Here is a 24,054-nt window from a genome sequence, read left to right as displayed (position 1 = left end):
CCTTTTTTCTTTGGTGCCAGTATGATTTTATTTACATCTTGATAGTTTAATATTTTAATATAGACAAGTCTTGGTTTCAGTGGTGTTTGCATTTTCCTCAGGGCTCTGTGGGCTCTCTCTATTGTTATTTGCTGCATTTCTTCAGGTTCCTCTAGCAGGGAATTTATTATTTGCTTGATTGTTGGTATTAGATTGTTATAATATAGCATTGGTGGTATAGTGGTGAGCATAGTTGCCTTCCAAGCAGTTGACCTGGGTTCGATTCCCGGCCAATGCAAGAAATCTGTATATTTAGGTTGGGAGGGTGGCCTAACAGTTAAGGTGTTTGCCTTACAAACACAAGGTGCTGGGTTTGAGTCCCACAAGGGATAATTGGCTAAGCTTAAAATGGCTCGCATGGGCAGTTAGCTTAGTACTAATCTATGAATCTATGAATCTATGAATAAAGTACAGTTTCAGGTATTCCTCTGATGATGATATTGTTCCTTTGAGATCTTGCTTCCAGGTCTGTTATTTTTGCTTGTAAGTTTTGTATTTCTTTGTCATGGGCATCAGTTCTTTGAGAAATAGAGTCTATTTTTATTTCATTTTCTATTATTTTGGACTCAGATTTTTCCATTCTGGATATTATTTGGCTGAATGAGTCACCAAAGGTTTGAAATTGTAATGATAAGTCCTTTATTGCTTGCTGGATAGGTAATAAGGCAGATATTATGTCTTCCAGATTAGCTGGCTGGTCTGTCTTGGATTTATTTGTAGTTTTTAGACTTGTCAGTTTGTTTAGTCATCTTTTGTCTTTTTGAAGTTGTGTCTTTCTCAGGTGAGGCTAATACTGAGAATTTGGTCTTAGTTGTTGTTGTTTCCATATTATTTTCCTCTTTTGGCATCTTGCTGTATAATGTTTTACCAATCTTGCAGTCAGATGCAGGGCCTTAGTAGCACATGACTGTTATTCAGAAATCTTAGTTAATCCTGCTGTTTCTAAGCTGAATCTGTCACTTTATTTCCTCTTTTGTTTGCTGGATGATATTAGCAGTAAAAATCTACAGTTATTTCTGTATTATTAATTCTGTGTTGCCTTCTGTCTTTTTTTTAATCCAGGGTATATCAGAGACCTAGGTGATAGCAGTGCTCACAGAACAGTGGCCATTTTGAACTCCATACTAAAAGTCAGTTGTTGTTTTAATTTTAACACTGATGAAATCGAATATCACACTCAGGACGACAGTCGAGAACTGTAGTAGGAACTTTTTTCCCAACTAAAAACTGAGGAACTCCCTAGGACCCTTAGATAAAATCAGCCATGGTTCCCTCTGAACATCCAAGATGGACACCTGCAAAACCTGTTCATATGTGCTGTCAGCCAGATCTTCACCAGCCTCCAACACAGTTGTGGCAGAGAACTCCAACAACACAGCCTGGTGGACCTCTGGATTTGTAAAGACCTCGAGAGAAACACCTGGCAGAGGCTGGACAGCAGAAGATTCTGGTTGTAACTTTTTCACCTTCTTCTTCCCAAAAAGCTGACCCTTGTGGTGGGAGAGTCTTTCCATTGTATCTTTAGGGAGAAGCTTAAGACACTGGTTCTAAGATACAAGGAAAGGGAAGAGTTTTTTGGGATGAATGCCTAATAAATAGAACAAGACATATGGTCATGAGAAGCTCCTAGGCAAAAAAGACACTTATCATGGCAGTCTTTGTGGGGAATCTGTCTCCCACACTGGCATTTAGCCTTCCTGGATGACATTAACCTCAAGGATCACAAAAAAGCAAAAAAAAAAAAAATCCCCAACAGGGCACTTATCTGCAACTGCAAAGATGTCAGCAAACAGGTGTAGGTAGTCACTGAAAAATGAAAATATGTTCAACTGGCAAAAATGGACACAGGTAAACAGACTGATGGTGAAAATATCCTCAAAAGACAAACTCAAGCTTATGCTGCTTAATGCCAGGAGTCTAAATCAGAAACTGCACTCAGTGGAGGCACTTCTTACTTGGGAAGATGTCAATGTTTGTGCAACCACAAAAACATGGTTTAGGGCCACAGAGAGTACTCCAGCTATGAAAAGCTATTATACTCTTCACACCTGCAGGCCGCAAAAAGAATGTGAAAGAATCAAAGGAGGAGGTGTATCCAATGTCATAAAAGACAAGTACACCTCGAGTGTTCAGCAGCACGACTCTTTAGAGTTACTACAAGTCCAACTAACTATAGGAAAAATGGTTTACTATCATTATTTCTAATCACACTATGTCGACCGCACTATGTTCGACAATGGAAAGTCGAACACAGCAATGTCAAACTTTAAAAGCAAGCCTAGGAATGGATTTTAACATGGGTCGAGATAGGGGTTCACTGCTATTGCCGAACTTACGAACCTTGCCCCTATCTTGACCCATATTAAAACCCATTCCTAGGCTTGCTTTTAAAGTTCGACTTTCCGTTGTCGAACATAGTGTGGTTGACCAAGTGTGATTTGAAATAATAATGATAGTAAACTGGAGAAATTCCCCTTCACATCATTGTTAGCTACAGGTCCACCAACATGAAAACCACACAGTGCATTCATGGACCTACTCGAGTCAATCATAATACAGCCAAGCAACCTAGTCATGGGTCCCTGTAACTATCCTTCCATCAAATGGAATACAAATATGAGCTCAAGCATGCTCACCCTAAGGATCCTACACTGTGTAAACACTAATGATCTGGAACAGTTAGTTTGCACCCCTACAGGTGCCACAAATGTCTTTGACCTAGTACTCACCAACATTGGAGATTTCTGCACCACCCCATTTGTAAGACCCTCATTAGTAATATCTGACCATAAATCAGTCACATTCAGTATAACAATCATACCTAACCCTCCCCCCTGGATATAAAAGGTGTAAAAATCTCTGCAAAACAAACTATAGCCTCCTAAGTAATGGCATATATAGTTTCAAACCTACTGCCACCACTGACAGTAAAGACTCCTATATGGAAGTGTAAACAATGGGCCTGTATAAACACCTTTATAAGTGTATAGCCTTAACTGTACCAGAACAGATCAAAACTTGCTCATGAAAAACAAAGCCACCATGGTGGACATTTAGAATAAATACAAGAGAAAGAAATTGATGTCCAGAAATAACAGAGCACCGTCTCAGCAGAAGAACATCCGCCATAGCTTGAACAAGCAAAGTAGACATCTTGTAAAGTCCTCTAAAGTTAATTACAAAATTAAATTAGCATCCATAGCTAAGGATAATCACAAGGCATTCTTTAGCTATGTCTGTAATGTAAACTGGAAGGCCTGGCATTGCACCAAATTCAGAGTGGACAATTCCAGTCATACTGAACCTGAGGATATAGCCAACCAGTTAGCACACAGGTTTGGCAACAAATTCACACCCCTGTCTTCACCAATAATACCGGTCAACAGTTATCTGCCTATTATCTCCAAATAACTTGTCATAAGTGCTCTCATCAATGCCACAAATACAGCCACTCTGGGACCAGATAACATCCCAGGCTGCTTACTAAACAGTCTAAAGCAAGAGTTAGCAGAACCACTGGGTACTCACTTCAGCCCCAGCCTAAGCACCAGCTTTTTCCTAGTAGATGGGAACATAGCAACTGTAATACCCTTGCACAAAGGGGGTCCCACAACTGACCCAGAAAACTATACACCCATAAGCCTGACCAGACTTGTCTGTAAGGCCGTGAAGAGAATCATCTTGGACCTTATCAACAAGGACATAGGTGACCTTCAAACTCTTTACCCGACCCACTTTCTCTTTGTCTAGGGCAGATCATGTCTGTTAAACCTAGTGGAATTCTTTAATAGTGTCACCAAAGCCCTGTATTAAGGCAAATCATTACATACTGCCTGTCTCGACTTGCCCAAGGGCTTTGACACAATCCCCCACTGAGGCATCAGTGCAGAACTCACCCACATGGGGATTAACACATATGTTATTACATGGGTAGCAAACTGGCTCACCAACAGAATGCATACAGACATAGGTGGGGATTCCACCTCTACCCGCGGACCTGTTACCAGTGGTGTCCCACAAGGGTCTGTGCTGGGCCCCCTACTGTTTAGAATGTAATCTTCAGAAAATCAGGGGAATAAAGATGGCCTATGGCTAGACAAGTTTGCTGATAAGGGCAAACTGGGTGCAATTATTGAATCCCCAGAAACTGTCAGTATACTACAAAAGGTGCTTACATGCATAAATGATTGTTGCCAAAGCCACATACTTAAAGTGAACCAAAATTAATGCTGTATTATCCATTTTGGCAAAGGAGAAGGTTGTGCAAATTACACTATTGGTAATAACCCCCTTGTTCTAACCCAATGGTGAAAGATTTGGGAATCTAGGTTGATGGCAATCTCACCTTTGATCACCATGTGTCCACAGTGGTAATGAATGCCCTTTACACTGCACACCTCATAAGTGAGGGAATAACATCCAAGACTTAGGATGTAAGAACTCCACTGTACTCATCCCTCATCAGACCAGTAAAAGAGTACAATGTTCCCTTTTGCATGTACATCACCAGACACCTGCAGCAGCTGTTGAGATCTCAGAGATTTCTCACTAAGAAAATCCAAGGCCTCCAAAACATGACCTACATGGAAAGACTAAAAGTCCTGTCACTGTACTCTGTATCCTACAGGCTGCTGAGAGGTGACTTTTGGCTAGCCTATGGAACAGTCTCAAATCCTGCCTTAAAGGAAATGCTGCACCTCCCCAAATCACATGGGACAAGACTTACTCACTCTACGGACCTTAAATTAGCCTGTGTCATCAACAGGACATGCTGGAGAGACAGATATGTCTCCCAGAGATTGCCACTCCTAAGGAACGAACTCCAAATTCATGCAAAACTGATCTCCTTGATGACCCTACTTAAGGGTAACTGGGACAATTGCATGAGAAATCTTAGATTTAGCCCAGGGGTTTCACCTATGTCACTCTTAGACATAGTCAAGCAGTGCTGATCATGGATTTGCAAATATGGACTACAAATCTTGGTCTATAAGGGAACAATGGTACAGCCTGGGTAGGCTTGACAAGGCCCTAGGGTCAATAGCCTAGTAACTGCTTATGAATCTTTGAACTTAGGGCCTTATGGTAGTAGTCATTATCAATCTATGAAGCTATGAACCTATGCAGGCCTGCCAACATCTTGTCACACACATGGGCTGCTGATACAATGTACTATAAGTTCAGCTACAGTCTTGTAAAGGCAGAGTTGTGTCATGGTGCTTGCATTAAGTACTGTGTTCTGTAATCTGTATACATAGATAGGTAGGGTGTGTGTGCTTGACATTAAAGAAAGCCTTTTACCACAGTATGTAGGGCACTGTTATTACCATAGTCTCAATGGAGACTGCTGATGTCATCAGCTATATCAGATGTCTGGATATGTAGTCATCCCACCAGAGCATGGTCAGGCACTGGCCTGGAGGTCAGGCAGACGTCACCTCATCGTATACCAGACAAATGACAGTGACATGGTGTGAAGGCTGCCAGTCCAGCTAAATAGAATTTTGTAAATAATCCTATGTCATTTGTAAATATTAATGTGATCCACATGCAGGTCATATGAGCATAACATGTACAAAGAGTCATATTATACAGAACTTTATTGGCCTGGGATTTCCAGAGATGTAACAGGGTACTGCAGGACCTGTGAGCAGAGCCAAAAGGTAGGCAAGGCAGGAGACAAGGTGAAAGCTCCTTTTATGCCTTTGCTTATGATTGAGGAGCCATTTCAGAGGGTAGCTATGGATATTGTATGGCCTTTGAGTACCTCAAGTTCCACAGGGAAAAATTATATCCTGGTGGTAGTAGATTATGCTACCAGATACCCTGAGGCAGTAGCTCTGAACTCCACTGAGGCAGAAATGGTGGCAAATGCTTTGTTAGAGATGTTCAGCAGGGTAGGTTTCCCAAAAGAAATACTGACTGACAGAGGTGCCAATTTCATGTCAGACCTGCTGGCTTGTCTGTGGAAGTACTGTGGGGTGAAGCACCTAAAGACCCTGCTGTACCATCCCCAGACTAATGGTCTTGATGAGAGGTTAAACTTTACACTCAAGGCCATGCTATAGACATTTGCAGGCCAGTTTAACTCATTACATCTGAGTGACGTTGCCAGGTGCATTTGTAGTTAACACCTACTGATGCATCTAGGCATCAAATATTTCTTGTTCATATTTGCATGAATAGTTCCAAACAACATGCTATGTACAAGGTTTTAAAAACTTTCATCTTAAAGCTTACACAATAGCAAACTCAATTGCATTAATATTTGACCTCGGTCTAGTGCAGGTACATAGATATTAACTGTTGTTTTTATGCTATTAATTTATATAGACATAATTTCACATTTTTCTAAATATCTGAACAACCAAGTTATACAGATGGAACTCCTTAGCCTCATATGAAAGCTCTCAGCCAGATTAATAAAATGCTGCTGACAGTATGTGTGTAACTTGAGTGGCTGCTGAGATATTGCAAGTTGTCTACAAAATATTGCAAATGTAATAGTTAATGTTTACTGCAACTTATAAAATTCAGTTTAAGACCTAGAAACTTAAGTATACTACCACTATAAAAATTGTTTCTGCTGAAGAGTTTGCCATTTATACTACTTTCATAATTTGTATGGTTCCAGAGATATGAGCATTTGTTTGAAATGTGAGGACATAATTTGATGCTGTGAAAAGGCTTAGGCTCTGCCCATTGAGAGTTACAGTACAAACTTTCAGAGGTCCATTGGAGTGAATGAGTTAAGAGTGACTGGGACAAATATTTACCCCATCTGTTGTTTGCTTACAGAGAAGTTCCCCAGGAAGCCAAAGGTTTTTCACTCTTTAAGTTGCTGTATGGGCATAGGGTGAGGGGGCTTCTAGACTTAATTTGAGATTAGTGGGAGGGTGAATGTGAATCCCACAAAGAGTCTGTTGTGGCATATATCCTAAACCTCAGGACAAGGCTCAGGGAACACATGGGCTTGACCCAGGAGAAACTGGCAGAAGCCTAACAGCAGAAAAAGGTCAGGTATGACAGGAATGCTTGAGCTAGAGAGTATGCTATAGGGCAAAAGGTAATGGTTCTCATTCCTGTCATACACAACAAGCTGCAGGCAGCTTGAGAAGGACCATACAAGGTGGTAAGGAAGGTCAGTGATGTTAACTACATGGTGGAACTGCTACGCTGGAGGCAGAGGCACAAATTACACCATGTTAATATGATGAAACCATACCATGATAGGCAGGCAGTTTGTGCTAAGTATTTGCAGTGGATTGCAGCAGGAGTCTGAGGGAGATCTGATGACTGATCTCCTCAGTAAGGCTCAGACTGACACATCATTGGAAGGAGTAGCAGTGTCCCAGCAGTTATCTCCTACCCAGGTTTGAGAAATCCGAGCAGTGTTACAGGAGTTTGGAGACATGTTCACTGGGAAACCAGGGTACAGCCATCTGGTGCAGCACCATGTGGATGCAGGACCCAAAAGGACTATTAGGCAGGCCCCTTATATGGTGCCTGAGAGAGTCAAACCGACTCTGTGGGAGGAGATACAGAAAATGTTGGAACTAGGGATAATTCAGGAATCCAGCAGTCCCTGGTCCTCCCCAGTGGTGTTGGTGCCAAAGAAGGATGGCAGCACCTGGTTCTGTGTGGACTCCAGGAAATTAAATAGTCACAAAGAGTCAGATGCTTACCCCATGCCTAAGAAAGATGAAGCCCTAGAGCATCTGGTTAGGACTAAGTATCTTACCACCATTGATCTTACCAAGGGTAACTGGCAGGTGCCCAAGACCACCAGTGCTAGAGAGAGGCCAGCCTCTGTGACTCCTTTTGGCTTGTATGAGTTCACAAAGATGCCCTTTGGGATGCAAAATGCCCCAACAACATTCCAGAGGCTGGTAGATCATATCCTAGTAGGAGAAGGAAATTTTGCCCTTGCTTAACTAGATGGTATTGCCATCTACAGTCATTTCTGGCAAGAACATCTTCAACATGTCAAGGAGGTGCTGAGTAGACTACAGAGGTCAGGGTTGACCATTAAGCCCAGCAAATGTCAGGTGGGTATGGCAGAGGTCTCCTACCTGGGTCATAGAGTAGGGAGTGGTAAAATCAGACCAGAAACAGCCAAAGTGGAAGCCATTCAAGCATGGCCTGCACTTGTTATCAAAAAGCAGGTGAGGGCATTTTTAGGGACAGCAGGGTACTACAGAAAGTTCATCCCAGTCATAGTACCATAGCTGCTCCCCTCACAGACCTGACAAGGAAAAACAGGTCAGATAAGGAAGTGTGGACCTCAGCATGTGAGCAGGGATTTCAGAAGCTTAAAGAAGCTTTGGGAGGACCCCCTGTGATAGCCATTCCAGATTACAGCAAAGAATTTGTTGGGCAGGTGGATGCTTTCAACCATGGGGGTAGGGGCTGTTTAGCCAGATTTCTTCAGAGGGAGAAGAGCACCCAGTGGTTTATCTTAGTTGTAGGCTCCAACCTAGGGAGAAATGCTATGCAGCTGTAGAAAAGGAATATTTAGCTATAGTGTGGGCACTGCAGAAACTTCAGCCTTATCTGTATGGAAGGAAATTCACTGTAGTTACAGATCCCAATCCCCTAACATGGTTACATTGATCCAGCCAGTAAAATGCCAAGTTGCTAAGGTGGAGTCTAGGGTTTCAAGCATTTGATATGACAGTGCAGCACCGCAGTGGGGTTAGCAATCCAATGCAGATGGGCTCTCAAGACAGTGAGTAGGGTAAGGTATTCCCAGATAAGCTCAATCCTCTCAAGCAATGTTTCTCAAGGGTCACTTGAAAAACTAGCTTGAGTTCTCGGGGGGGGGGGATTGTGAAGGCTGCCAACCCAGCTAGACAGAATTTTGTAAATAGTTCCGTGTCATTTGTAAATATTAATATGATCCACAGACTTGCCTTACAAATGTAACAGAACTTTGTTATGATTGAACTATATGTTATGTGCTGAGCTTCAAAAATGTAACCACAGTGCACTCTGCTGGAGAAGAGCAAAAATGTGTATGGACTATATGCCTGGGCAAATGTATGTTTTCATAGCAGAAGTTGGGACATACAGAGTTAACTTGTAAACTCTGTGAAAATAAATAAAGAATTTTACGAGTGTGTTTACCAGAACTAGAAGACAGAATGCCCGCAGCTGGAAATTCTTTCTATTGTTTGAGACACAGATAATTATAGGTTTCAAAGGTAAAAATATTTAACAGTTTTATGATTCCCAGTTCCAGGCAAGCCTCTAAGAGATAAGTGTCAGCATCTGAGAGATAAGTTTTTTTCATGGGCACATGTTAAATATTAAGTTCCTGTTGGCCTAGAAGCTAAGGCAGAGGTGACAAGAATGATGTCATCTGAGATGACCCAGCAATAATGTGTATTTTTAATTTAATAAGAACTATCTCTCAGAGAAAGTCAGGGCATTTTGTATTTTGTTCTGGACCTGTATGCCTCTCTTCAGCACTTCTCATCTATATCTGCCTGGCTCTGTAAGTAAGATATTTAGGGCATAGTATCTCTTAGAGATAGATAGGAATATAGCAAGAGTAGTCTAGATGTTTTCTGTACTTATGTGAGACTGTTCTGAAATGTTGTTTTAAAGTGTTTCCTGTGATTCTGAACTCTATTGCCACTGTGTTGAGTTAATGAGTATTGTCTTGTGCTTTTATTATTTATTATTAAATATTTTAAAATGTTTTAATTGTGGCTGGTTTTGTGCAAGATATTTAAGCTCTTAGCATACTTGCATATGTATTTGGGGACACTATACAAGCCACTCCAATAGCCTTCAAGTCTCAGTTACACTTACAATTTGGATAACAGTAACATTGCACAGTAGAATTGATCACCCTTTGGGAAGGGCCTTAAGCAGCTGATAAGTAAGTAGTGGTTGGTGGCAGTGATAACTACCTTTTAGTCTGGGCAGAAGGGGGCATAGCTAGTGAACCTGTGCCAGCCTTTTCCAGGAGTGTCTGTGTGTTGGTATATAAATCAAATCTCAGTGTGTGTGTGTGCCAGCTACTTGGGCAGGGACATGAAGAACTGGTGGGACAGATAGGGTGCTGGAGGTTTTGGCTTGACCACTCAGCTTAGATCTTAACCCTATAGTTATGCCAGTCAGGAGTCTTATTGAGGATCTGGAGAGAGAGAGAGAGAAAAACCAGCCCCAGACTGACTGTGATCCCTGTATGCTCTTAAGGGAAACTGTACTTTACAGTGTGTGTACTTGTCATCCTCCCAGTGTGCATGTCCGTCACTAGTGTTAGTGGTGAGGATTGAGGTTCTTCAATTACTGGGACAGTGCACATGCATCACACATGGCTTTTAATCTATCCACATACATCATGGCATGATTTGTAGCCACTGTGTTATCTTCCTGAGAAAGCCCCGTGGTCTCTCCAGGTGCTGCATGTGTTTGTAGAGGTACATGCAAAAGAGACCATTATACTGTACTACTGTTCTGATGAGGTTTGACTACAGTGCTGCCATACAATCCTAAGATCTGAATATGATGCTGTGACTTATGATGTACACCATACATTTGTCCTGGAAGATCATTAAAGAGAAGGTAGAAAGTAATGATACACGTTGGAGATTCTTACAAGAGGATTCATTATAACATTGTGAAAGTCTGAGGCTATCAACTGTCTAACTTTCCAAGGTCAATATAAGTCAAAAATACAATGACCAGTTCAACAACACAAATGCAGATATACTAAGCACTAAGTTAGCTATGCACCCTGAGCATCACACTTAGCTTTTGTATCCCTGAATCCAAAAGATAGAAACAGGGATATGACACAGTTATCATCACTTATACAGGGTGTTGTGGGGGGAGGGGGTCAGGAAGCTTAGGTTAACACAAATGGTCAGTGAGAGTGTGTGTGTGATTAGGAAAAAAAGAAGGCAGACATTGGAATAAAGTAACGAATGGCCAGTGAGAAACTGTAATGGTTGTGTGTGTGTATGTAGGGGTCCTCCAGGTGAAACTGGTGTTTGATTGAATGCATGAACACAACCAAGCTCTGTGCTAGCTCTACTTCTTGGTCTGTTGTGCAGGTGTGAGCCATGCATGGTAGAGGTGGCAGTTCATCATTGTAGTCCCCGGCCAAGAGAACTGGCTCTGTCAGGAGTTGCCCTGGCATGTCTATGCCCATGGTCAGATGCAGTGCTGCTACCCGAACTTGAATGATGTCTGCTGGACAAGCACCCTAAAAGGGGACACCCAAGACCATGACCTCATGGCCTGCCACATCTGGGTGTGGACAGAAGACTCACTGATGGAGCAGTGGGACTACTTCCACTACGGGAGTATGATAGGTCACTGCCACATTGGCTGACTGCAGATGATGTGGCTGACCTATGCCCATGAGGATACTGTTCCCCTCTCAGCAGACGTTCCATCACAGACACTGCTCGTTCCATGACAGACACCCATTGATCCATCACAGACACCCCTGTTCCAAAGTGTCATTCCTCTGATCCACTGAATTGGCAACATGGTATATGCAGTCACGCATGTCAGACTGTGCCACATCTATAAACCTGAGCATTTGTCTGGAGCACCTATGGAAACATGCCTGTGACTCTATGATAGCCCTAAACATACATTGAGTGGCACGGGAAGTGGCACCTGCACCAGGTGTTGAAGGGACAACAGGCCCTCTCCAAGCACCCCTATCAATCTTTCTGCATTGCACCTAACCAACACTTTGGCTATAGACAGACTCAACAGGCAATGAAGCCACAGTAGCCACACTTTCCTGATCAATGTCCTCACCCTCCACCTGTCCAATAACTATGGCCTCAGTGGATGGGGTAGGTGTAGGCCTACTGGCTGTGTCCACTGGAAATGCAGGGGATGGCTGTATGTCAACCTCTGTGTCATATTCAACCTCTGCACCCCCCAACTGTGCCTCAGTTTGGCCACCATCATCATCAGAGTCTGTGAATTCCACTGACATCATGTGGCATAGGGGCCACACTCCTGCTCTCACAATCACCTGTGATAAAAAGCATGAAGCACAAGAATACATTAATACTTTTATTTATTTATTTACATTTGCTGACCGAGAGTGTCTGACTGGACGTAGGTCCATTTTCAGCGGAGGCCCAGGGAAAAAAGCTCCACAGTTAAAATATACAGACAGTAGTTACACTGGATTTACATAGCAATTAACAATTTGATCAACATAGCAATTAACAATTACAAACATAGTTACAGATGAAGAACATAGTACATCAGTAGACAACTAGAATCTTTAACATCTGTGAAGTACATAACAGACATTAACAATTGTTACAATAAGAAGTTCCTGCTGTATAATAAGCAGTTAGGCTTATGAGCATCTGAGCTTGCTATGATCAAGGTAGTTAGTGGGGTGGAAAGAAAGGTAGTGGATGGATAGGGTGGATGATATTAGAGGGGGAGTTGCAAGGGCATAGCCAGCATGTTTTAGGTGCACTTTTAGTAAAGTTTTGAAGTGGGTGCATGATGGTATGGAGGTAATTGTGGGTGGGAGGGAGTTCCATAATTTGGCTATGGTGCAAGAGAATAGTGCTTCTCCAGCTGAGTTATTGGCTTTAGTGACCTGTAAGTGATTTTTCTTGCTGGATCTTAGTGGTCTGGTGGTGCGATAGGGATGGAGTAGATTCTGGAGGGATGGGACTTTTAGTGGATGGCTTACTAGTTTGTGAGCGAGTGTGAGTTGATACCATTGAAGGAGGTGAGGGAGTTCAAGCCAGCCCAGGTCAGCAACTGAGACAGTGGTGACTATGGTAGGATGCCCCTGTGGTGAATCTGGCAATTTTGTTGGTGAATCTGGTGATTTTGTTGTAGCAGGTCTCGAGCTTGTTTAGATTGCATTGCCTTAGGTTGGTATATATTGGAGAGACATAAAGTAGGGTGGAGATAAGCTGGGAATTTGCTACTGAAATCTTTGCTGCTTTGGGGAGAAGTTGCTTATTTCTGCATAATGCTCCTATTTTTTTGTGGACTTTTTTTATGGTCATGGATATGTGAATGTCAAATTTTAGTTTATTGTGTATTTCCACTCCTAGCAATTTGGTGTGTTCTGTTGGGTGTATAGTGGTGTTGTCTTTTGCTGTGATGTTAAAGTGAAAGTTGTTTTGAGTATATTTGGTGGGTTGGAAGATGAGTAGTTTAATTTTGTTTGGGTTGAGTATTAACTGGGCATCGGATAACCAAGTTTCAACAGAGGAAAAGGCTTCTTGTATGACTTTTTGCAGTCTGGGTAGGGACTGGGCTGAGCAGATGATGGTTGAGTCATCTGCATATTGTATGAGTGTGCCATGTTTGGTGACAGATGCTACATTATTGGTGAAAATAGGGAAGAGTAGGGGGTCCAAGGATGGATCCTTGATGAACACCTATAGAGACAGGTAGTTGGGGAGATATGTCATTCTGCCATACAACGGATTGTTGGTGGTCAGACAGGTAACTCTGAAACCAGTTGGTGACTGATTGAGAGAAGGATAGGTTACTGAGGACAGAGATGAGTTGTTTGTGTGGGACCATGTCAAATGCTTAGCTAGGTCTAGGGACGTAGCAGAGGAGAGATAGCCATTGTTTTTATGCTGAAGCATAGTGTTAGTAAAGGAGAGTAAGGCAGTGGTGGTGATATTGTTTAGATTGAAACCATGCTGAGTATTGGAAAGGAGGGGAATTATATGTGATACTTTCCATAGTGTGGGAATGTAACTTTCTGACAGAGATCGGTTAATCAAGATGCATACCGTGTAGGCTAGAGCATCAGCTGCAATTTGTAGGTATTCACTTGGGAGGTTGTCTGCTGCTAATTTGGTGGGCTTAATGTTGGAGTTAATGTTAGTTTTTTATGTTGGAGGTAGGAACAGGAGAAAAAGAAAAGACAGTGGAGAGATTACTAGCTAAAGGTGTGGGTTGGAGGGGAAGGGATTGTGTTGTCTAGCTAGTGATAGTATGGTTTGTGTGAAGTGTGTGTTGAATGAGGTAGCAATATTTTTTGGAGGAGTGAGGGATGTTAGGAGGAGGGGTACTGACTTTACCTGGGTGGAGGATGGAGTTTATGGAGGACCAGAATTGTTTGGGGTTGGGTTGGGAGGAGTCTAGGGCAGACTGGTAGTATTGGAATTTGTCCTGTTTTATTAGCTTTTTGACTCTATTGGGTAGTTCTAGGAATTTCTGTCTAGTTGAGGGGATTTTGGTTTTGCACCAGTGCTCCCAGGCTTTATCCCTGTTTTTCATTTCTGACTTAGTGGTTTTCTGTAGCCATGGGGAGGGTTTTGCTTTGGTTCTGGAAAGTCTTATGGGGGAGTGGTAATTAAGGATGCTCAGGAAGGTAGTATTAAAAAAATTCAACTGCCTCATCAAGATTGAGGTACTTTTAGAGGGTGCCAGTTACATTCTTTGAGGGATGAGATGAATGTGAGTGGGTTAAAGTTTAGTTTTTTACATATTTGATGGTAGATGACAGGTTTAGCTTGGTATAGGTGTTTTTTTTAAGTAGGAATGTTGGGGAGTGATCACTGAGGGTATCTGATAAGCAGCCTGCTATATATGATTGGGGGCTCTTACTGACTAGTATCCAATCCAGGGTAGTGTGCTTGTTGGAGTTTTTATTCATCCTGGTTGGTGACTGGACTAGTTGGGTGAAGCCATGAATATTTAGATGATGGGTTTGATGGTTGCCAGAACAGGATTGCCAGTCAATATTGAAATCACCTAAAATTATAGTTTCTTGGGGGAGATGGTGGGTAGACCAGCCGAGGAGGTTTTCTAGTGGAGGGATGTTTTGGCCAGGTGGGAAATAGCATCCAATTATGTTGATGGTTTTATTTTGGTTTATTTTGAGGTTGGTATATATTATTTCTTCATTGCCTATTTGTGGAGCTAATGATTTTAAGATCTGGATGTTTAGATGCTGTTTAAATATTATAGCTATGCCACCTCCTTTCTTGTTTAGCCAGTCTACTCTTAGTATGCTGTAACCAGTAGGGAGGATTTGTTCACTGGTAATGTGAGGTTTTAGCCAGGTTTCTATCAGGATGACTACATCTGGGGAGTGCAAGTCTATGGTGGCATGGAGTTCATGGACCTTGTTGGATATACTTCTAATATTTAGGCTTAGTAGAAGGACATCACTTGGCTTTCTATTGGCTCTGCTTTAGGAGTTGTGGTTTCTAGTCTGATTATGAGGAGTGGGGTTGGAGATGGTGGGGCCAGGGTTGGGGTGGATGTCTCCACTTAGGGCTAGTTTTGATATGCATGAGGTTATAGTTTTCTCAGTTTTTGAATGTGTTTGTTTATTAGGGAAATTTTATGATTTTGCTCTGTGGGTAATAGGTATGGTGGGAGGGTTACTATGTTAAGTTGTATGGTTAGTTGCATGGATGATTTTTGTTTGAGTAATATAGTTGATAGAATATGTGGGGGATGCATACGGATGGTTCTTGAGTTGGTGGGAGGGGAGTTGAGTGAGGGTGAGACATGAGTGGTGGTGTGAGTAGTAGTACAGTGGTAGTGGTTGAATGAGAGAATGATGGAGTTTTGGTAGGTTGTAAGATATGCAAGGAGAGGGCATGCAGTGAGCGTAGGTATGGTATGATTATGCATGTTAGCTGAGGAGGAGAGATAGTGTTGGGAAGATGGAAAAGGTAGTGTTGGGTTTAGTGCCGTGGTTGGTTGTTGGGAAGATGGGAGGGGTTTGCGTATGTAATAAAGTTAGGACCACTGGGAGCAGGAGGGAATTGGGGGCAGGGTGGAGAGCGAAGCAGGCAGAGACCCTGTTAGTTGCTCTTATGAGGGGGCTGGAAACAATCAGGTAACAGAGTAAACTGATAAAAGAACATATAATAGTGAATGTGAAGACTCAGGCAGGTACCCTGTATTTCCACAAACTATCAGTTAGCTGTGGCCCAGATCAGGCAGGCTTAGTAAGTTTTATGGCAGGGCTGAGCATAAAGTGCTCAAAGGGTGGTTGTAGTTTTAAAAATGGTGCCCTCCACAGGTAATATTTATTAACTTTGGGATTGGCTTAAGGTAATAAACAGGGAAGGGGGAGGGGGAGAACAAGGGTGTGAGCAGGCAGTTCTTTTGTATTGCTGCTAATGAGCTAAGATCAAGCAAAAACAAGTTTGTGTTTAAGAAACAATCAGAATTGACCAAGGACTGCTCTGAAACTGTAAATCATTTCTTAACCATTTCTCAGGTGGAAAAACAGGATAACCTTGTATCAGTAGGCTACTGTGGTCTCAGTTTAAATTAACAAACACACAACATTTATCAGTTATGGATACTATTTGCTAACAGAAGGGAATAAGAGAGGAAGTGGAAGATGAGTGTGTGTGTGTGTGTGTGTGTGTGTGTGTGTGTGTGTGTGTGTGTGTGTGTGTGTGTGTGTGTGTGTGTGTGTGTGTGTGTGTGTGTGTGGAGGGTGGGGGTCTGCTTACAAGCCAAAGCAGAGTGCTCTCCAGAGGAAAATGAATATTGGCTCAAACAGGTAGACACATACTCAAAGTTAACTTTAGTTGTTTGCAGACAGTTCAGACCTGGACTGCTCTTTTCTTACAAGAATGTTAAACGTGGTACCGCAGTTGAATACTTAAGAGTGGTGTTAGTTCTAGAAAAGAAGAGTACAGAAAGGAGTAAGCACTTTGAGATGGTAAAGCTATATTATAAAGATTATAAAAAACACACTGAGCAAATAGCTACTGCATACAGGAAAATATGTCTTGAATCACCTACTAGTATATGCGGATACTGAGCCAATTGGAAAAACACATCAGTGAAGAGGGACCACAGCTGACAGATATGCAATCACAGATAAAAATATAGTGAGCAGCACTTTGTCCTGGGTCTCAGTGTGATTCTATCCACCAGTAACAGCACAATTGTATAGAAATAATTGGACACCAGTATGAGCTGTCTGCACACAGCACATATACATGAATGACATTAGTTAACAAGGTGCAGCTATGGAAATAGACTACACTATTATACTAAAATCAACTTGGTGCAGACAAACACCATGCTAGCATGCCATAGTAACTTCCAGTAATAAAGCATAAATCATATTAGATGTCTAACACAATTCAACATAAATAAGTATATACAGTTGTAAAACACTTACTGGAGAGACACTGCACTCCTCATGGGGTCTGTAACAGAGTGGTTGTAGTTTTAAAATAAAAAAATACCTGCACTACTATAGTGCGATATATGCTAACAAACTAACAGTGCTGCTACTATTACAGACAGTGCAGGAATACACACAGCAGGTCTCAGATCAAAATCATAGACTACAATATTACTTTATATTGCTCAGCACTACTGACATAAAAACATTTGGCAGAAGATGTACTGTGCTGTACTCCAGACAATCCTGGAAGATGTTAAGCAAGAGGCAAGAGCAACATAATTAACAGCAATACAGGGGTTAACACATTTATGCTTGTATATTTGCATTAATGGTACTTTGAACATGAATGTGGCTGACATCTCCAAAAGTAAGTTTCTAACTGTAGTAACCTTCAATCCCCCCCAAAAAAACAAGACATGTTGATACCAAATTAACTTATTCATTTCAGTTGTTTTACTACAACACTATTCAATTGTTGAGATATCAAAGCTTACTTGGAAGCTCCTCCTGGGATGTGCTTGCTGTCTCAGAAGGTGTGCCCACATCCAGGACATGCTGTACTGCACTCTCCTGTGAGCTATCTGGATCTCTCAGATTGGCCAGGAACTCTTCCATGGGGGTTAGTGGTGGTTCTTTAGCAGGCCCCAATAACCATTTGGTCAGAGACTACTGCAGCTGCTCACCACCTTCCAAATGTTATCATGTCAGTGGTCCTGCAGTGCACCTGTTCATATGTTCTGCAGTGGCCTCTCACAGCATTAACATTGTGAACAATCTGCTGCCACATTCACATCCTATGGGCCATATCTTCCTGTCCCCTTTCCAGAAGAAAAGCACCATGTTGCCAAAACCCTTTGACTATGACTTGAGTTTTGGTATCATTGAAGGGAGGGGTTCCCCTAGACTGACATGCCTGAGTAGAATACTTGTAGGTGTCATAAAAGACAACAGACGTATAATGCACATAAGTATCACATAACTACAAAATAACTGTTTCCAGATAAAACAGAAAAGGTAGCCAGTCAGTATTGCCCACTGGAGAAACATAAAACAGCCCAGAGATGTGAAATACTAACAGGAGGCAGGATGAAAAACAAGGAGAGTAACAACATCAACATATCCTTGTTTGTGCTATAGCAGTAGCTCACCTTTGCTCCCTCCTAAAGAACAGTCCATTCTAGTTTGTGCCATAACAGTAAGTCATCCTTGCCCCTCCCCCCAAATAAAGAACAGGCAAATGACCCATTTTGCTAACAAAACATCTTTGAAATGCTAAAAGTGCAATCAAAGGATGTGTCCGTGACACATTTGTACATATTTATCATACTCACAAAACGACAGTCATATCTCCTGACACAACAACCAAACTTTTAGTTGTTACTATCGATCATTGCCTAAACTATGACACTCATATTAATACCACTATTAAATCTACTAACAAAAAGCTTGGCTCCCTCTACAAAATCAAGCCTTTCCTTACTCCTACAGCCAGAATTACCATTGCTCACACCCATCTTATCTCCACTCTCCTGTATACATCACCTTTATTCACAAACCTATCTAAAACTAACCTGAACAAATTAACTACCACCTACAATAATATAGCCAGATTTGCTACCAGCTCCCCTTTTAGATCTCACCATTGCCTAAATTTAAAACAACTTGGCTGGCTTGAACTTGATAATCAGCTTTTATCTCAGCAACTTATAATCACCCAAAAAATCCTTTACTTACCTGAAAAAACACCTATCCTTACCAAACTTATTAGTCCCAATAAAAATCTTTCTAACCTTCGCTCTTCACACATACTTTTAGTATCCATACACAAATCTAATAACAAAGCAGGTGACTCACTTTTCTCCTATACAGTCAGGAAAAGTTGGAACCTTCTTCCTAAGGACGTCACTATGATCTCCTCTTCCTCACTCTTCAAAAAGAAGCTCAAACTTCATCTTACTAACCACTGGCTCTGCCCATGCAGCACCCAGACTAAACTCTCCCCTCCTCTTTATCACTATTTCTCATGTCCTAAGCACATCCTCCTTCCTCTCTTCTCATTCCTTAGGTCACTTAAAATCTTACTATGAACTACCTTCTCCAAGCTCCTCATATTAGATATTACTTCTCCTTTCTACCTTACTTTTTCCAAACCTCTCTGCATTTCTCTCCCCACTTTCCTTGTGTCTTTTCTTCCACTATTACTTCCCTCCCTACTCCTTGTACTTTCCTAAAAAAAAAAAAAAGTTTGTGTTTTTTTTTTCCTTTTCTTTTTGCTGTATTGTTGTCACTTGTAAACTATTATCTATGTCTTTTTGTCTATACATGCCCAAAAACTTTGATTTGTTTTAAATTGACTGTTCTTTGTGGAGCTTTTCTCCCGGGCCTCTACTGAAAATGGACATATATCCAGCTAGACTAGCCCGGTCAACAAATGTTGAATAAAAAATAAATAAATCAAATAAATAAATAAATACAGCATTCCATTTTCATGTATTGGCAATCATGTGTACCTTTGAAATGGCTTGACAGACATGCCCATGCCATCATTACACTTCTAACTAATGCACACAGATAAAGTGTAAAAGCCTGTGCTTTACACTAGTCATAAATACATTCAGCATATGCAGTATGTAGGTGACAAACGGGGATCATACCTGCTATAGCTCAGTGCTCCTCTGTACAAATATATCCTAAAAAGTGTTTTTACACTCTTCCAAACATATACAACTCTCCTCACCATCATTTTGACTAGCTACACATTTACCTTTTTATAATGGTGTAGATTATTAATGGATTGTTATCTGTCTTTATCTCTGTTTCATAGATGCAAATTACAGCATAAGCATCTGCATTGCATGCTAATCTACCAATTCAACATGGTGGAGCTATTCAGCAAGCTATAAAGCATCCATTTAGACTCCATGCTGGTTTTCCTGTGGATATCAAAACTTTTGGAGTACAGACCGAGAAAGTCTGCACAGACAGAATGCTATGCCCTACTGCTGTTTTAATTTATTTGTATGTGCAAGAGGCTGAAGCCAATGTATTGCTGCTGCCAATAGGCCTAGGCCAGAAGGAGAAGAGTTGTCAGGCCACGTTAACTTATCACAACCTACACGACATTGAAATTGTAGAGAGCTACAGGGTAGATAAGTACATGCTACAGGAACTCTGCGACATATGACACCCTCAACTCACTGCCATAACCAACCGAGGGGAACCCATTCCAGTGGAGACTAAGGTATGTGCAGCCCTTAGAATATTAGCCACACGTACCTTTCAGAGACCAACAGGGGACATTCTGGGGGTGTCATAAGCATCAGCATCCAGGATTCTTCAGCAATTCCTGGCTGCTATGCTCCAACATGCAGTGAGCACATATATTTTCTCAGTAGTCCTGAGGAGAGGGCCAGAGAAAAGCAACAGTTGCAGCAGGTAGAGTAATACGCTGCAGTGCTGGGTGCCATAGATTGTACTTATGTAGAAATGAAGGCACCCCCTGGGGAACAGGGTAGACTCTACATTAACATAAAGGGCTACAACTCTATCAACTGCCAAGCCATGTGTAATGCCAAGGCAATCATCTTACACGTATGTGCTGGGAACCTTGGCAGTTACCACTACTCACAAATCTGACACACCTTCCAGATGTTTGCTATGCAGGATATCCCACAGGGTCATCTACTGGAGATTACAGGCTATGCACTGGAACTGTGGTTGATGACACCCATCAGAATTGCACACACACCTACACTAGAATGCCATAATGATGCACACACTCAAACCAGAAATGTCAAAGAGCATGTGTTTCACTTGCTGAAGTGATGGTTCTGGAGCCTAGATACATCTGAGAGAGTCCTGCAGAACAATCCACAATCATCACAGTATGTGCCATGTTACACAACATAATTCCAAGGAAACAGCTGCAGTAGGGTCAGCAAGGGAAAGGGGCAGACATCTCACCATCAATGCCAAGGTCACCACAGCCACAGGCAGATGAGGAGTCAGAGGGGGAACCACCATCTGCTGTGGGTGCAGGCAGACATACATGTGCTCAGTATGCCCTTGCATTGGCTAAGATACAATACATAGCACACTCACTCACTCACCACTTAGGGTCCAAAAACCTTCCTTCTACTCACATATATATAGTAACATCAATGCCAGGCAACTCACACAACCTTTACCTCCCAATGTATTATCTATGTCCTGCTTGTATCAGACAGAGTCAGTCCTGGACTAACACTGTGGCAACTGCTGCATCTACAAGGTAAGTCCTGAACCTGGAGTGTATTATTTCATAATATTATGACATATCTTTGTATTTCATCAGTTTTTACAGTAAGCAAGTAAAGGGTGGGGTATTTGTACAAACATTACCGTAACATGTAACAGCAGAGACTTATTTGACTTATGTCTGTCCATTAGTAAGTAGTAGGCCTCAGGCATCAAAATTCACACAGTCATACCTCTCAAAGGTACCGATGATCACTGCATGCCCTCAGTTTAGAAACATATATTTGTAATAGAAAATCATTGAAGAGAGACTTTAGAAAGGAATGATACACATTGCAGTTTCTGACTGTACAACCCTCACATGATCAATCAACAGGCAGGATGCAAAACAAGGAGTGTAACAAGGGCAGCATATCCTTGTTTGTGGCAGAACAGCTACTCACCTTTGCTTGCACCAAAACAACAGTCTATGCTTGCATGTGCCATAAAAGTAACATAGCTTTGTCCACCCTCAACAGAACAGTTGTACCCTTGTATGTGCCATAAGAGTAACTCACCTTTGCTCCCCCCACAAAAGAACAGTCTATTGCTTGTTTGTGCCATCCAACCTTGCCTTCAGTTGTTAGCAAATGCATATCATATTATTGCCAGGTGATAGCCTCCCAAGTTTTAAGACCAATGATATAGCATGGCTCACAGACTCCATGTCTCAGAGTAGTGGGCAGATAACAAATGAATGACCAGGAAACACAGAAAGGAAAGACAGAGCTATAAATATGTAACAGATAATCATATCAGGTTGTGTGATCACTAAGTGCACTATGTCAAAATATAATAATACATGTGAAAATAACAGTTCTATGGTATATATATTAGTGTGCACTCTGTTGTAGATGGTTGTGTGAAGAATGATGTCAGTTCTTTGGTGCAAAGCTGTTTGTGTAGCAAAGAGGGAGAAGGCGCCTATCTTGTTTACTGAAGGTGCATTGGAGTGAGAGTTGAAATCCAGACCTACGTAGACATAACTCATGTGTAGTAAGATTTTTTTACTCTGTATATGTCATAGATTGCTTTTCCTCATTTTAAATATTTCCCCTTTTTATTTATTTTCTATTATAATAAATAATACTAAAAACCTGATACAGAAAACACAATTTGCTGACAAATGAAGAGGAGGTTGGATGTTAATGAAACCGAGCCTGTAAGCTGTGCACTGCTTACTTGCATTTACAAACTTGACAGGCCTAAATGTAACCTTTTGTAAGGCTAATCTGACACACCCAGCTGATGTAAGCAATCACAGTTGCCATTTCTTTAACCTGACACACTCAATCACAGTTGTCATCCCTCTAACCTGACACACCCACCTGATGTAAGCAATCACTGTTGCCATCCCAGCAACACAAACACCGAGTGAGTGCTTACATGATGTGAACATCCATACAGGGATCCAACTTTTGGGATTCAGTAATTCTAATGAGTTCAGACCTCATTTGCATCTTCATCATGCTGACAGCCCTGACTCTACACAAAAAGGCAACTGTATTGCTGGGGAAACTGAAGAGCAGCCGAATGTTGAACACAGTCCATTTGTTCTTATTTTGAGCCTTTGCTCTAGCACACCTCTCCACTGTAAAGACTTTTGATGTCCTGCACTGTTTCTGGCCCTTTTCCCCCATTATTGATGGCTTTGTCCAGATGTCTTGTTGTAAAAGGTTAAGAGGTCTGCAGGACTTACAATGTGTACAGTTCACTGGGCGGCATGGCAGCAAAGCTGCATTCTGAAAAAAATGGTGTCCTTTCAATTTTCTATGCTTGTAAGAGCAATATTTTAAAAGTGTCCCTACTTCTGGCCCCTTTCCCTACCCCATTATTGATGGCTTTGCCCAGTTATCTTGCCCTAAGAGGCTGAGAGGTATGCCCTGTAGTCCAGTTCTGTGCATACCTCTCAGCTGTCCAGATAGATCTTTCCCTCATATTTTTGGTCTGCTCCTCATAAAATTTGTTATTTTCTGGCAAATTACTGGGATGATCTGAGGATTGACGTCACTAAATAATGACATACATCTGAGTTTCAGACTTTAAATCCTTTGGAAAATGCATGTTAACACAAACCCTGTTCTAGCAACTTCCAGGTTTCAGTGGCTGTATTCGAAAAGTTTTTGAATACAAACAGAACACCGGCATGGAGCCTACATGGTTGCTTCCTACCATGTTGAATAACTCTAGCCTCTATCCCTGCATTATTTGCATGCTAATAGGTTGCTTATGCAGTCTATTAGCATGCAACAATGTTTTACTGTGTCCTCGGGGTGTGCACTTCTTACACGGTGCTTACTGAATTTAAATTTTCCCATGCCATGATGCAGCCACAGTAAGAACACTGTGTAAGCCTTATTGAATTGCCCTGTTTATGGTCTACAAACCAAAGGTCAACAGACTATTCATGTTTGCAGCACCGCCGAGCCACCCTGTAATTATAACTCTGTCTAAACAATCAAAAATCTTTTCAATTCTTATTTCAAAGGTGAACAAGAACAAACTTTCTTTCAAAGCCTACAAATAACATCATAAATCTTGAATCAGAGCCATATAACATTTGCCAATGAAGAATGTTACTCCTATGAATGGGA

The 24,054-nt window shown here is 41.6% G+C and overlaps 1 non-coding gene across 1 annotated transcript; it reads left to right on the top strand.

Moving 5' to 3' along the window:
• Positions 1-205: 205 nt before the first annotated feature.
• TRNAG-UCC lies at positions 206-277 on the top strand. The gene has a single exon. It is a non-coding gene; the product is annotated as a tRNA-Gly (tRNA).
• The last annotated feature ends 23,777 nt before the right edge of the window (positions 278-24,054 follow it).

Source organism: Protopterus annectens, chromosome 16.part0, assembly GCF_019279795.1.
Source record: "Protopterus annectens isolate FY-2018-M chromosome 16.part0, PAN1.0, whole genome shotgun sequence".
NCBI lineage: Eukaryota > Metazoa > Chordata > Ceratodontiformes > Protopteridae > Protopterus > Protopterus annectens.
Note: the sequence above shows the minus strand (reverse complement) of the source record. Positions and strands in the feature narration are given on the sequence as shown.